This window comes from Hyla sarda, chromosome 4 (genome assembly GCF_029499605.1).
Source record: "Hyla sarda isolate aHylSar1 chromosome 4, aHylSar1.hap1, whole genome shotgun sequence".
NCBI lineage: Eukaryota > Metazoa > Chordata > Amphibia > Anura > Hylidae > Hyla > Hyla sarda.
In genome coordinates, this window is record NC_079192.1 from 313,995,461 (window position 1) to 314,009,456 (window position 13,996).

The 13,996-nt window shown below is 41.5% G+C and overlaps 1 long non-coding RNA gene across 1 annotated transcript; it reads left to right on the forward strand.

The window, feature by feature from the left end:
* The first annotated feature begins 6,641 nt into the window (after window positions 1-6,641).
* Window positions 6,642-12,015, forward strand: LOC130367043 (uncharacterized). Its single transcript, XR_008892053.1, has 3 exons — window positions 6,642-7,115; window positions 8,307-8,502; window positions 11,896-12,015. It is a non-coding gene; the product is annotated as an uncharacterized LOC130367043 (long non-coding RNA).
* The last annotated feature ends 1,981 nt before the right edge of the window (window positions 12,016-13,996 follow it).

Consider the following 13,996-nt stretch of genomic DNA (forward strand, 5'->3'; position numbering starts at 1 on the left):
GCCTATGGGAAGGGGCTTGACAGCTGTCATGCCCCCTCCCATAGGCTTGCATTGAGGGGGCGGAGCTGTGATGAGCGCCAGAGTACCCCTTTAATGTCTGAACAGAACTCAAAACAAAAAAATGCAAACACAGAAACAGTTTCCCTACATTTTGCACTTTTCCTATGTTTTTCTTTTGTTTTTTTTGTACACATGCTCTGATCTCTGGGGTTTTCCTCAGCTCAAATCCACCGCATTTTCTGTGGAAACATTTGTAAATATGTTTTAGGTTTCTCAGTAAATTGGAGAGTTGGTCATGTTTTTTGGCGCAAATTATGGCACAGTCAGAAATTGTAGTGCACATTCTGGTGCACAACTCGACAACACAGGTTGGGTTTACAATAGTAAATCAGGGCCACTTTTATTTTTTTTTATTTCGGTGCACCAAAAATGTCCCAACACAGAGCGCTATATAGGTTGGTGGGATCTAGAGGACCATCCAGTATTTAGATACCTCGCTTTGGGAACTGCAAATATTAATATTAATCACCTTAACTCTTGGGGAAAAAAAGACATAGTTATTAGAGATGAGCGAACTTACAGTAAATTCGATTCGTCACAAACTTCTCGGCTCGGCAGTGGATGACTTATCCTGCGTAAATTAGTTCAGCCTTCAGGTGCTCCGGTGGGCTGGAAAAGGTGGATACATTCCTAGGAAAGAGTCTCCTAGGACTGTATCCACCTTTTCCAGCCCACCGGAGCACCTGAAAGCTGAACTAATTTATGCAGGAAAAGTCATCAACTGCCGAGAAGTTTGTGACGAATTGAATTTACTGTAAGTTCGCTCATCTCTAATAGTTATAGAAAGAATCCAAACATCAAGTTGTGAGAGCTGCAAAAGGTGCTTAGTTTTGGAATGCCTTAAAAAAGAATATGCACAGGTACAACATGTAAAGTCAATTGCTGTGATGTTGTTAAGGCATTTTGTAAAATTATTGAATAAAGAAAATTATGAAATATCAAATTTGACCACTAGATGGTGATATATCAACTTAAGGTACTATAAGATATTCCTAACATGTAAAAGCACATATATTCATACATGTTTATACAGATAGGTTTGCACTGTAGCAAGGGAAGCATTGTTCTGTTAAATAGCTTTAAAAAAAGAGAATTTTTTTTTTAAAAGGTTCAAATAAAAAGACTGGAGTCATTGTATGCTTGCTTATTTTAAATCATGGCCTTGCACACTTGGTTATTAGCACTGTGACTAACCACACCTAGTTGAATGCCTTACGTAGTGAGGCCTCCCAACTTAGAAAAGCAACTGCATTTTACCTTTCTTGCCAACACACGATTGTTCTCTGATAAAAAAACAAAAACTAAAAAAAAACGTATTTTGTCTCAAAGGGGTTATCAAGGATTACAAAAAACAGCACCACACCTGTCCTCTGGTTGTTGAGTGGTCCTCTATTCATGTCTATTGGGGGGGGGGGGGGCTGTGAAGTTAGTGTACTTCATAATATAGTCTCTGTACCTGTGTTTCATGGTGATCTCGCAATTCCTCTGTGATATTTGCCCCAAAGTTTATTTTTAACAGCATAGAAAATTAGTTTTACCTCCGGCTTGCTCCTCCCAGGTTACAGTGCGGCCCAAAGCATTACATGTCTAATCAGGTGTTCAGAGGGAGCCTGTCTTTGCTTCAATGGGTGGAGCGACCACTGAGTGGGAGGGAGATCATTCTGCAAGAAGTTTTGCAACAGCTGTAGGCACCCTGGTCAGAAAACCTTGATCTATTGCATGGAAGGGATCACAGTTGTGTTTCAATGTGTGGGGTGGCTGATGTGTGGGAGGGAGAAAAGTCACCACACATGAAAAAGGAATGATGGGATTTGTAGTTTAAAGGAACAAACCCCAACAGGAAACAGCCAGTTCACAAAAAGATAGCCTCAGCTTTATGGTAATCTCACAACATAGCCATTTAGTCCCAAGACAAGCGCAGATCCTTCCTAAGCATGTCCATTACTGTCTGACAGGTATGTACTAAAATCACCTTAGAGGTGGATAACCCGTTTAGCTTCAATAGAACTGAGCTTCAATACCACACGCAGGACAGGTGTGGTGCTGTTTTTGGAGGAAATCTGCTCTGTTTTTGTAATCCTCGATAACCCCTTTTAACCTCTTAAGGACTCAGGGCGTACCTGTACGCCCTGAGCCCGGTCCCGGCTGCTATTCATAGCCAGGACCCTGGGCTAACAGCGCGCGGCACCGATCGTTGTGCCGCGTGCTATTAACCCTTCAGACGCGGCGGTCAAAGTTGACCGCCGCATGTGAAAGTAAACGCTTCCCGGCAGCTCAGTCGGGCTGATCGGGACATCGTGATAAAATCGCGATGTTCCGATCAGCTGGGACGCAGGTGGAGGTCTCCTTACCTGTCTCCGCGGCATCTGATCGGGGTTTGATTGCTCCAAGCTTGAGCTACAGGCTTGAGCAATCGAGCCCCTATCTCACTGATCTGTGCAAAGCTATGGCTTTGCAGGGATCCGCATAAGAGATCAGTGTGTGCAGTGTTATAGGTCCCTATGGGAGCTATAGCACTGCAAAAAAAAAAGTTAACAAAGGTCATTTAACCCCTTCCCTCATAAAAGTTTGAATCTACCCCCTTTTCCCCCCCCAAAAAAATAACAGTGTAAATAAAAATAAACCTATGTGGTATTGCCGCGTGCGGAAATGTCTGAACTATAAAAATATATTGTTAATTAAATCGCACGGTCAATGGCGCACACACAAAAAAAATTCCAAAGTCCAAAATAGCCTATTTTGGGTCACTTTTTATATCGTGAAAAAGTGATCAAAAAGTCAGATCAATACAAAAATGGTACCGATAAAAACTTCAGAACACGGCGCAAAAAATGAGATGAGAATTTTTAACATAGAAATTTTCCTGCATGTAGTCATGATTTTTTTCCGAAGTACGACAATATCCAACCTATATAAGTAGGGTATCATTTTAATCGTATGGACTTACAGAATAAAGATAAGGTGTTATTTTTACCGAAAAATGCACTGCGTAGAAACGGAAGCCCCAAAAGTTACAAAATGACATTTTGTCTTCAATTTTGTCGCACAATTAATTTTTTTTCCGTTTCGCCATGGATTTTTGGGTAAAATGACCAATGTCACTGAAAAGTAGAATTGGTGGCGCAAAAAATAAGCCATCATATGGAATTTTATGTGCAAAATTGAAAGCGTTATGATTTTTAGAAGGTGATGAGGAAAAAATGAAAATGCAAAAAGTCCTTAAGGGGTTAAGGGTTTTTTCATTAGATACAGCACCACGTATATCTTATATTTAGGCTGTGTCTGGTATTGCATCTTGGCAACATTTACATAAGTGCTGCTGAGCTCCAATACCAGGTGTGGCCCATGGACAAGAGTAATGTTGTTTCTGAGACAAAAAGCATAGCCATTCTTTTAATCTAAAGCTGTACATAAGACTGTCATCTCTCCTGCAGTAGCATACCGATGCTTTGACGAACAGATCTGTCCACAATGCCACACCAACGTTGCTGTAGCAGGGCTTGACTGACACATCAGGCACTGTCCGAGGACCCATGCCCTGGATCCCCAGGCGAGCGAGCACCGCTTTCATCTGTATGCGCACATGAGCATACATTTAAAAGCTGCCTGTCAGTGTAAGCCGCAGGACCTGTGGCCTACTTTGAGATGAGACCATGATCTCTGCCCTTGGGTAGTGCAGATGCTTTGACATACCTACATGGCTAGCTACCTTCTTACATAGCGGTCTACCTAGCTACCTACCTACCTGGCTACATACCTATCTGGCTACCTATGTACCTACCTACATAGCTATTTACTTGGATACCTACCTACTTACCCACCTGGCTACCTACATAGCTAGCTTCGTACCTAGCTACTTGGCTACCTACCTACCTAGCTAGCTATCTTCCTGGCTAATTACTTACCTATGTACCTTCCTGGCTACCTACCTACCAATGTATTTACCTACTGGGGTGGAGGGGGGGTGATTTACCTACCTCCCATACAGGAATGTATTTACTCATTATGGGGGACTACCTACCTAAAGCCATATCTGCCTATTAGGGAGACTACCTAATAGGGAACTATCTGTCTACTGTGGGACATATGTGTGGGGAATATGTACTATATAGGAAAACACTGGAACCAATGTCAGGCAGCTGCTACCAAGGCAAATAAAAACATGGGGGTAAATAAAAGGGGGCAGAGTAATATGTGGAATGGGAGGACAACAGTACCCGGAAAGATTATCAGAATTAAGGTGATTTAGTTCAGAAAAAAGACTGCTTAGAGGAAACCTTATACCTATGTTTAAATATGTCAGGGGGAGATCAGAGATCTCTCTCATAATCTATTTATATTAAATGTATCTATAAAATAGAGGAAAGAAGGTTTCTGCACCAGCTAAGAAGGGGGTTCTTTACTGTTAAAGCAGTGAGACTGTGGAACTCTCTGCCATAAACATGTTTCTGGAAAGTAATAACATTACAGGTCATGAATACTAGATTTACAACGACAGAATGTTGATCCAGGGATTTATTCTGATGCCATATTTGGAGTCAGGAAGAAATTTTCCCCCTAGTATGGGGCATTTGGATTCAACCTCATAAGGGTTTTTTGCCTTCCTCTGGATCAACACAGTAGGTTGAACTTGATGAACTCAAGTTTTTTTTTTTTTTTTTTACTTTATGAACTATGATTGTCCTGCAGATGCTGAAATAATGAGTTGTGGCAGGAATAAGTCTTCATGGCAGTCTGATCCTGATGGAGAAGAAAAGGAAAGAGGATAAGATAAGACGTCAATTGACAGTCACTTGATTTAACTGTATGTATATTACTATGTGACGTGACTATTTTTGGGGGGTGGTGGGTGCTAATGCAGCACCTCACCAGTGGCGCAAGGGGCACTAGGTATGCCTCTGCTCTCCCTATCCTCCCCATACACATCCACACTCGACTCCTCCGGTGATGGTCTTACTTTCCAGAGGACAAAGGTTTTGGCCAGGTAAAATCCAACATGTTCAATCCTTCTCTAATTTCATCTTCTGGGGGAAAGATGGTAGGCCACCATACACATTAGATGGTCGGTTGGTTTGACGGACACATGTGGTATAAGTATGGCTAGCTTTAGGCAACAAGAATGCATAGACTACTCCTAGGAAAAGAGAACCAAAACTGGACACTCTGGGTGTGGTTGTGGCGAAAGGATAGATCAGACAGGGTAAAATAATGAAGTGGCTAATTAATAGCAAGATACATCAAAACCTGTGAAGAGGAAGAGTGGTGCAATTGCCCATAGCAACCAATCAGATTGCTTCTTTCATTTTTGTGGGGCCTTTTTTTTTTTTTTTAGAAGAAAATAAAGAAGCACTGTGGTTGCTATGGGAAACTGCACCACACTTTCTCTACACAGGTTTTGATAAATCTCCCCAAATGTGTTTTGAAGGGTTAATACCCTCTTTCTCAGGTTCTAGGGGTAAACACGTCAAACAGTCTAATTTAATTGCCTAGACAATGTCATAAATAAGTGTCAGCCCAACTGTTAGTTGTGGTAGTGCATTCGGATGCATCAAATCCAGAACATAAGAAGTTAAAGTCCCAGCACTCACCAATTCCAATGTAAATTCAGATATTTAACAAGGCATCACACAGTGTACCGAACACTTTTTGGCACAAATGGCCCTTGGAAATCCGAATGCACTATAGTGCTGAAATTATCACCGTGCTATCATGTTAACAAATATTGTGGTAAGAGACCTACCTGGGTTACAACAGATTTGACTTGGGGTTAAACTGAGAAGCGAAGTCTAAGAGCTTCTCAGGTTTTCAACATTTAACCCCTTATACAGTAATCTATATGTTATTGCAAGAAATCCTTAGGTCACTACTAGAGATGAGCGAACTTACAGTAATTCGATTTGTCACAAACTTCTCGGCTCAGTGGTTGCTGACTTTAAATAAAAACAGAGAGATCAGTCCTCAGTGTCTCACCCACTTCAGTGAATGTGTGATGGATATCTGGTATAAATGATAAAGCCAGTTGCAATTTATGTGATATTTAATATACGATATTAAAATAGTAATATAAAATTTCTCTAAAAGTTGCGCCTCCGCAGGGCCCTTGCGGTAAATAGGCTCACTTAAGAGAATATGTTAATACAATTCTTTATCGAAATAATAATCAAATATTTTGCTGCGGTTCACCCTGTGTGAATATACAAAAACCTGCAAAGAAATGTGCAAAGTAAATACATAAAAATAAACCTATGAAGGATAATAATATTGCCAAAAAAATTAAAATCCTGTATTGAGATGTCCTGTGAAAATAAAGTCCTGAAAAAAATAATAATGAAATGCAAAATCCAATTGTATTGATTCCTATTGTTTACAATCCTGTACATAAATGATATGTCTGAAATGAGTTCTTTGTATGCACCACTGAGGAAGGGGTCAGGACACTATCCATAGATACCCGAAACGCGTTTGGTATTGCTACAAGTTCACATCTGATGCAGTTCACCTGCGTTTGCATTTTATTTTATTGTTATTTTTATTTTGCCATATAAAGAGACCAGATCGGAACTATTGTCCGTCCATATCTACTATTGTCCGGGACATTGAATAATCAAGGACTATAACTTTCATTATTAGAAGGACTATAATTACCAGCAGACCTTTTTGTGATCCATCAGCAGCCAACTGTGATGCTATGATCCTGTGATCCAGCGTCAGATACTGGACTTAACAGCTACGTCCTCCTGGCCACTCTGCAACCTCCTGTCCGATGCCAGGGCAAACTCCAACTTGCGGGACATACCGGGATCGAGTGTACCTGAGGTCAGCTGACCTGCAATCAGCTGACCGATTTCATCACACGCCGCTACCTCTACATGCCGCTTACATCGGACGGTATCCATCTTCACGCCGAAACGAGCATTGTCACCATCTGTTGGCAGCGGTATCAGACTGTGAGAAGAGGCTTGACTTCATTACTGGTTGTCGCCACCTCCAGTCGAAAAGTCACCATCCCGTGGAGTTTTAACATCAAGACCCTGTGAACATCTGACCAAAGGGCGGTGAGTGGCACAGTGTGCCAAATTTCTTCTAAACAGGATTCTCAACTTAAAGATACAGTGTCTGCTGGGATTAATATATTGCACCAAAAACGGACATATCATTTATTTACAGAATTGTAAACAATAGGAATCAATAAAATTGGATTTTGCATTTCATTATTATTTTTTTCAGGACTTTATTTTCACAGGACATCTCAATACAGGAATTTAATTTTTTTTGGCAATATTATTATCCTTCATAGGTTTATTTTTATGTATTTTCTTTGCACATTTCTTTGTAGGTTTTTGTATATGATTTTTATATTTATTTAATAACTTGTCCACAGGGTGAACCGCAGCAATATATTTGATTATTATTTCGATAAAGAATTGTATTAACATATTCTCTTAAGTGAGCCTATTTACCACAAGGGCCCTGTGGAGGCGCAACTTTTAGAGACATTTTATATTACTATTTTAATTTCGTATCTTAAATATCACGTAAATTGCAACTGGCTTTATCATTTATACCAGATATCCATCACACATTCACAGAAGTGGGTGAGACACTGAGGACTGATCTCTCTGTTTTTATTTACTTTTCCATTATATTCCTTGAGTGAAGGAATTCAGTTAACCTTGTGTCCCTTTAGTGTGAGCTCCACATACCCCCTTTTTTCATCTCGGTTGCTGACTTTAGCCTGCATAAATGAGTTCAGCTTTCAGGTGCTCCGGTGGGCTGGAAAAGGTGGATACAGTCCTAGGAGAGGGTCTCCAGCCCACCAGAGCACCTGAAAGCTGAACTAATTTATGCAGACTAAAGTCAGCAAACGCTTAGCCGCGAGGTTCGTGACAAATCGAATCACTGTAACTTCGCTCATCTCTAGTCACTACCCTTAGAGAAGTCTCCATTAGGGTAGGGTCACATATTGCATACTTTACTACGTAATTTGCTGCTGCAATGGGTAGGAACATAAACAGCAGCAAGATACGGCATATGTGACCTTACCCTTAGACATAGTGGATGATTCTAAAGCATAGTTCCCACATAGTAGACAAACAGCATAGTCAGAGAGGCAAAGTTCTCTCAATAAGGTAGATGGTCAGGACAGGCAGCAGATAGATGATGCAAGTAAACAATCCAGATCAGACATTCAATATAACAGTGAAACACCTTTGCACTTATTGGAAACTATGAGCTTTATTGCTCAGGCAGAGAATGATGGGAGATAAATCCATAAATATGAAGATGAAGAACCTTGACCCATTCTGGCTTTTCAAAAGACCAAGAGTCAGTAAGATGCAGTACCAAAGGCCCATCAGGAGGGGAGCAATGGAAGGCAGGACGCCATGCCATGATACCAGGAGCAGCACATCCACTCCAAGAAAAGCAGAAGTGATCATGGCTGTGAGTGAGTGAGACAAGTTGGTATATCAGTGGAATTAAGTATGGTTAAAAAAATCCTGTTGATTTTCCTTCTGCAAAATGTCTTCTGTGAAAAAAATTTACCTGCTGTGGACAAACTGAAAAAGTAATGAAAGATCAGCATGAGTGTCAATACTCTGGCAGGAAACCCACTCTAGAGGAGATAGAGGAAAATAACATATACATATATATGCGTAAGAATTCCCAAAAAGGCTATCACTGTAGACCAGCTCATACAATGCTCAAAGGGGTGCCTCTGGGAAGTTAAGAAAAATAAAAATGCCCCAAAGCCACCACAATAGCTGTTCTGTGTCCCCTGTCCCTTGAACAAATGTGTTCATGTGATTTTGCCAGCTCCTGTGGCCCCTGTTGACTCCTGAATATTCTTTACTTGCTTGCAGCCCAGACTACAACTCCCAGCAGTTAGTGCGGCTCTGTGTAATGGCTGCGAGCCAATTGCTTTTACTATCTGTGTGCATGCTGTGTTGTTGTAAACACACTGTACATGTCTTTTCTTTTAAACTATCCTTCCCCAAAGCAATAAATCATCCTATGCTCTGAATGTCAGCAGGCAGTGATTAGATCTACAGCAGGCAAAGAGCAGCGTTATGTACTGAGGAGACACTGGGCTGTTTCTCTCCCGGCAAGGTCAAGAGGTGTGGCTGTTAATCCAGATAAGACAGAAATCATGTGGTGTTTGTCTTGGGAGGGTGGGGGCTAGTCTCAGTTAGGGCTTTGCACAGAGACAAGGCAGATCTGATAATGACATCTTTCTCTCACTCCCTGCATGTAAGTGACAGCTGAAAGAAGGAAACTGCTCTATATAGCTATTGAATGATATTTAGACAAATAAATAAATTGGTGAGAAGGAAAGGATGGGCTATGGTTTTAGTTCCCCAGAGTACCCCTTTAATGCTGAATGTGGCAATACAGGTATAACAAACATGATTCCTAAATGTGTTGACTCCAATATAAGTGTCACTATACTAATGGTTACTGTTCTTTCAAACAACTTTCCTCTACAGTGGTCACTCTCTGCCGCCGTCATCACATCCCCGCTCACACCGCCCCATTCAATAGGTTGATCGCGGTATCTAAAACGGAGAAAAGTATCGCTGGTTAGCTCAGTGGGCTGTTCAGGACCGCTGCGGTGAAATTGCGGCATCCCGAACAGCTGAGAGGACAGCGGGAGGCTCCTTACCTTTCTCCCAGCTGTCCTATCGACGCTTGATTGCTCCAAGCCTGAGATCCAGGCTTGAACAATCGACAGCAGATAACACTGATGAATGCAATGCTATGGCATAGCATTGATCAGTGTATTCAATCAGTGTAATGCATGTTATAGTCTCCTATGGGGGCTATAACATTGAAAAAAAAGTGTGAAAAAAAAGTGTAAAAAAAAAGTTAATAAATGTGATTTAACCCCTTCCCTAATAAAAGTTTGAATCACCCCCCTTTTCCCATAGAAAAAAAAACTATGTAAATAAAAATAAAGATAAACATATGTGGTATCACTCTCCGTTATAATTTTTCCAAAAAAGCGTATTTTTGGTCACTTTTTATACCATAAAAAATGAATAAAAACAAAATTGGTACCGATCAAAACAAAATTGGTACCGATAAAAACTTCAGCTCACGGCGCAAAAAATAAGCCCTCATACCGCCCTGTATGAGAAAAAATTAAGTTATAGGGGTCAGAAGGACATTTTTAAATGTATTATTTTTGTACATGTAGTTAGGATTTTTTCCAGAAGACAAAATCAAACCTATATAAGTAGGGTATCATTTTAATTGTATGGACCTACAGAATAAAGAGAAGATGTACATTTTTCCGAAAAATGCACTGCGTAGAAACGGAAGCTCCCAAAATTTAAAGAATTGCGTTTTTTTTTTTTTCAATTTTGTCCCTCAAATATTTTTTACCCAGTTTCGCTATACATTGGGTGGTAAAATGATTGATGTCATTACAAAGTAAAATTAGTGGCTCAAAAAAAAAGCCCTCATATGGGTCTGTAATGTGCAAAATCGAAAGCCTTATGATTTTTAAAAGGTGATGAGGAAAAAACTAAAGTTCAAAAATGGAAAAACTCTGCGTCCTTAAGGTTAAAATAAGGTTAAAATACTTCTCTGGCGGATTCTGTGGAGTCATGGCTGGAGAAGCCTTCATAATTGACCAAGTGAGATGGAGAAATAAAAGAGACATGAACAGCACAGAGGTGGGCCTAATACTATATAGGGGCACAGAGAGGACCTAATAATATATGGCAGCATATAGGTGGGTTTAACTACTATATGTGGGCACAAAGGGAGCATTATTAGGCTAGGTTCAGACTGAGGAATCTTCAGTCGTGATTCCAAAGGCATGCAATGCCAACTGAATCAGTCAGTGCTAGGAGCAATGACATTGCTGATCCCCATGGATCTCAATGTATTCTGCCAAAAGAATGAACAAGCTCATTCTTTATGTAGTGAAATATTAGTGGAGGAAACTCTGCCACTGAAATTCTATTGTGCGCAATGGGCAACGGCATCTCAACAATGGGACTCTGTTGCATCAGGCTTTCTGACCCTAATTTCTATAATAATTCTATACTTATATAGCACACACAAATTCTGCAGCACTGTACTCTCAAATTGGATCCTGTCCCCACTGGGGCTCACAATCTAAATTCACCTATCGGTATGTTTTGGAGTATGGGAGGAAACACAAAGAGAACATACAAACTCATTGCAAATGATGTCCTTGGTGAGATTTGAACCTAGGGCCCCAGCTCTGTAATGCAACAGTGTTAAGCACTGAGACACCATGCTGCGAATTTTCTATGTGAAATTACCCTTGGAAATTCTGTAGTCTGAACCTAGCCTTACTGTGTAGGGCAATTCACATGGTGATTTTGTAAAGAGTATGATTTGTGCTTAAATGAGGAGTTTAAAATATTTGTCTGGTAGATTCAGTGGAATCATGGCTGAAGAAGCCTTCATGATGGTCCAAGACAGATGAAGAAAAAAAGACTAATCAGAGAAGGCATCACCTTTGAGTCACTAATTATAACTGCACCGCAACCACTTATATGGTCGACAGAACCTGTGTAGAGTTTGTATCTATTACTATATGGTCATTATATTGGGGGAATATTGATGTTTGTATAGTGGATTTTATTAAGTAGCAGCGTGGTGGTATGAGTCACTATGTGGTGGTAATAATTGTCCCTTTATACTGGTATTACTTGTAATATTGGTCCTGCTATACTGGATATGTATAGTGATAATATCGACTGCATTTATACTGGTATTATTTGCTAACTTTTGGTTACTTATTTAGATGCATACCGTATCGTGCATGGAAAATTATCTGACTTATGCTAACGTTTCTAGCTGCAGCGAGACCAAAACAGAATACAGGAAGTGGGCACAAGGTTTAGAGAGAGTCTGGACTGTGTGCATGCATCCTGAGCCTGTCTGCCTCTACAAGAGGTTCTGTACTGTTCCTGAAAGGTAAATCAAGGCTTTCCTCTTATCTTTGCCAACCCATAAATTCCCGGGCAACTGTCCCTACTTGTGTTCTTACAAAATGCTGCCTCCTAAATGTGATCACTGCTCCCACCCCCCTTTAGTTATTATCAGTATTGGCGCTTCTTTGCTTAGAACAGGGCTGCTTTTGTGATGTTACACCTTTCTTGCTGTGATCTTGCTTTTGTTTCTTTTATTTTTTATCTTTTATTTTTGCTCACATAGCACCTTGCAAATGTAGAACATGAATAAACACATTCCCCTATACCCTGGGTTGGCATGGGTACGCCACAGCGCTGACAAATACCGACCATGCATTGTAAGGGAGCTGCGTCGTTACCGGGGAGACGTGTGGCCTCCCCTGACCTCGCACGGAGGTGCTACACAGCGCAGGAGGACGTCACATGTCAGTGCGGCCCCGTCAAGCGCTGTACGAAGAAGCAGGCAACGGGACCGCAGGAGACCCGTAAAGTAAAAAAAAGTTTTAAAGTTAAAAATAAGTGTATGGGATGGAGGGAGGGCATTAAGATGGGGGGGGGGGTGTATGGGATGGAGCACAAGGCATTAAGATGGAGGGGGAGAGGGATAATGGCGGAGGGGGGATGGGGAGAAATAAAGCACAATGCATTAAGACTTAATGCATTGTGCTTTATTTCTCCCCATCCCCCCTCGGCCATTTTCCCTCACCCCCTCCATCTTAATGATTAAGATGGAGGGGGAGAGGGACAATGGGGGGGAGAGAAATAAAGCACAATGCATTAAGATGGAGGGGGTGAGAGGGACAATGGGGGGGGGGAGAAATAAAGCACAATACATTAAGATGGAGGGGGAGAGGGACAATTGGGGGGGGGAGAAATAAAGCACAATGCATTAAGATGGAGGGGGAGAGGGACAATGGGGGCGGTGGAGAAATAAAGCACAATGCATTAAAATGGAGGGGGAGAGGGATAATGGAAAAGGGGATCAGAGGGAGGGGGATAATGGCACAAGGGGATTAATATGGAGGGGGAATAATAGCACAGGGGGATTAAGATTGAGGGGGATAATGGCACAAGGGGATTAAGATGGAGGGGGAATAATGGCACAAGGGGATTAAGATGGAGGGGGTATAATGGCACAAGGGGATTAAAATGGAGGGGGGAAAATAGCACAGGGGGATTAAGATGGAGGGGGATAATGGCACAAGGGGATTAAGATGGAGGGGGGAATAATAGCACAAGGGGATTAATATGGATGGGGGATTTATAGCACAGGGGGATTAAGATGGAGGGGGAATAATAACACAAGGGGATTAAAATGGAGGGGGGATTAATAGCACAGGGGGATTAACATGGAGGGGGAATAATAGCACAAGGGGATTAAGATGAAGGGGGAATAATAACACAAGGGGATTAAGATGGAGGGGGTATTAATAGCACAGGGGGGTTAGGATGGAGGGGGGAATAATGGCACAAGGGGATTAAGATGGAGAGGGAATAATAGCACAAGGGGATTAATAATAGCGCAGGGGGATTAAGATGGAGGCGGAAATAATAGCACAGGGGGATTAAAATGGAGGAGGGAATAATAGCACAGAGGGATTAAGATGGAGGGGTGAATAATAGCACAGGGGGAATAATAGCACAAGGGGATTAAGATGGTGGGGGAATAATAGCACAGGGGGATTAATATGGAGGGGGAATAATGGCAAAAGGGGATCAGAGGAAAGGGGGGGGGGGTTGATTATCCCCCCCCCTCCATCTTAATCCCCCTTGTGCCATTATTTCCCCGTCCATATTAATCCCCCTGTGCTATTATTCCCCCACCATCTTAATCCCCTTGTGCTATTATTATCCAATATGTCAAAAGGGAAATAAATAGGGAGGGGGGAATAATAGCACAAGGGGATTAAGATAGAGGGGGGGGGGGATAATGGCACGAGGGGATTAAGATGGAGGGGGGGGGGATAATAGCACAAGGGGATTAA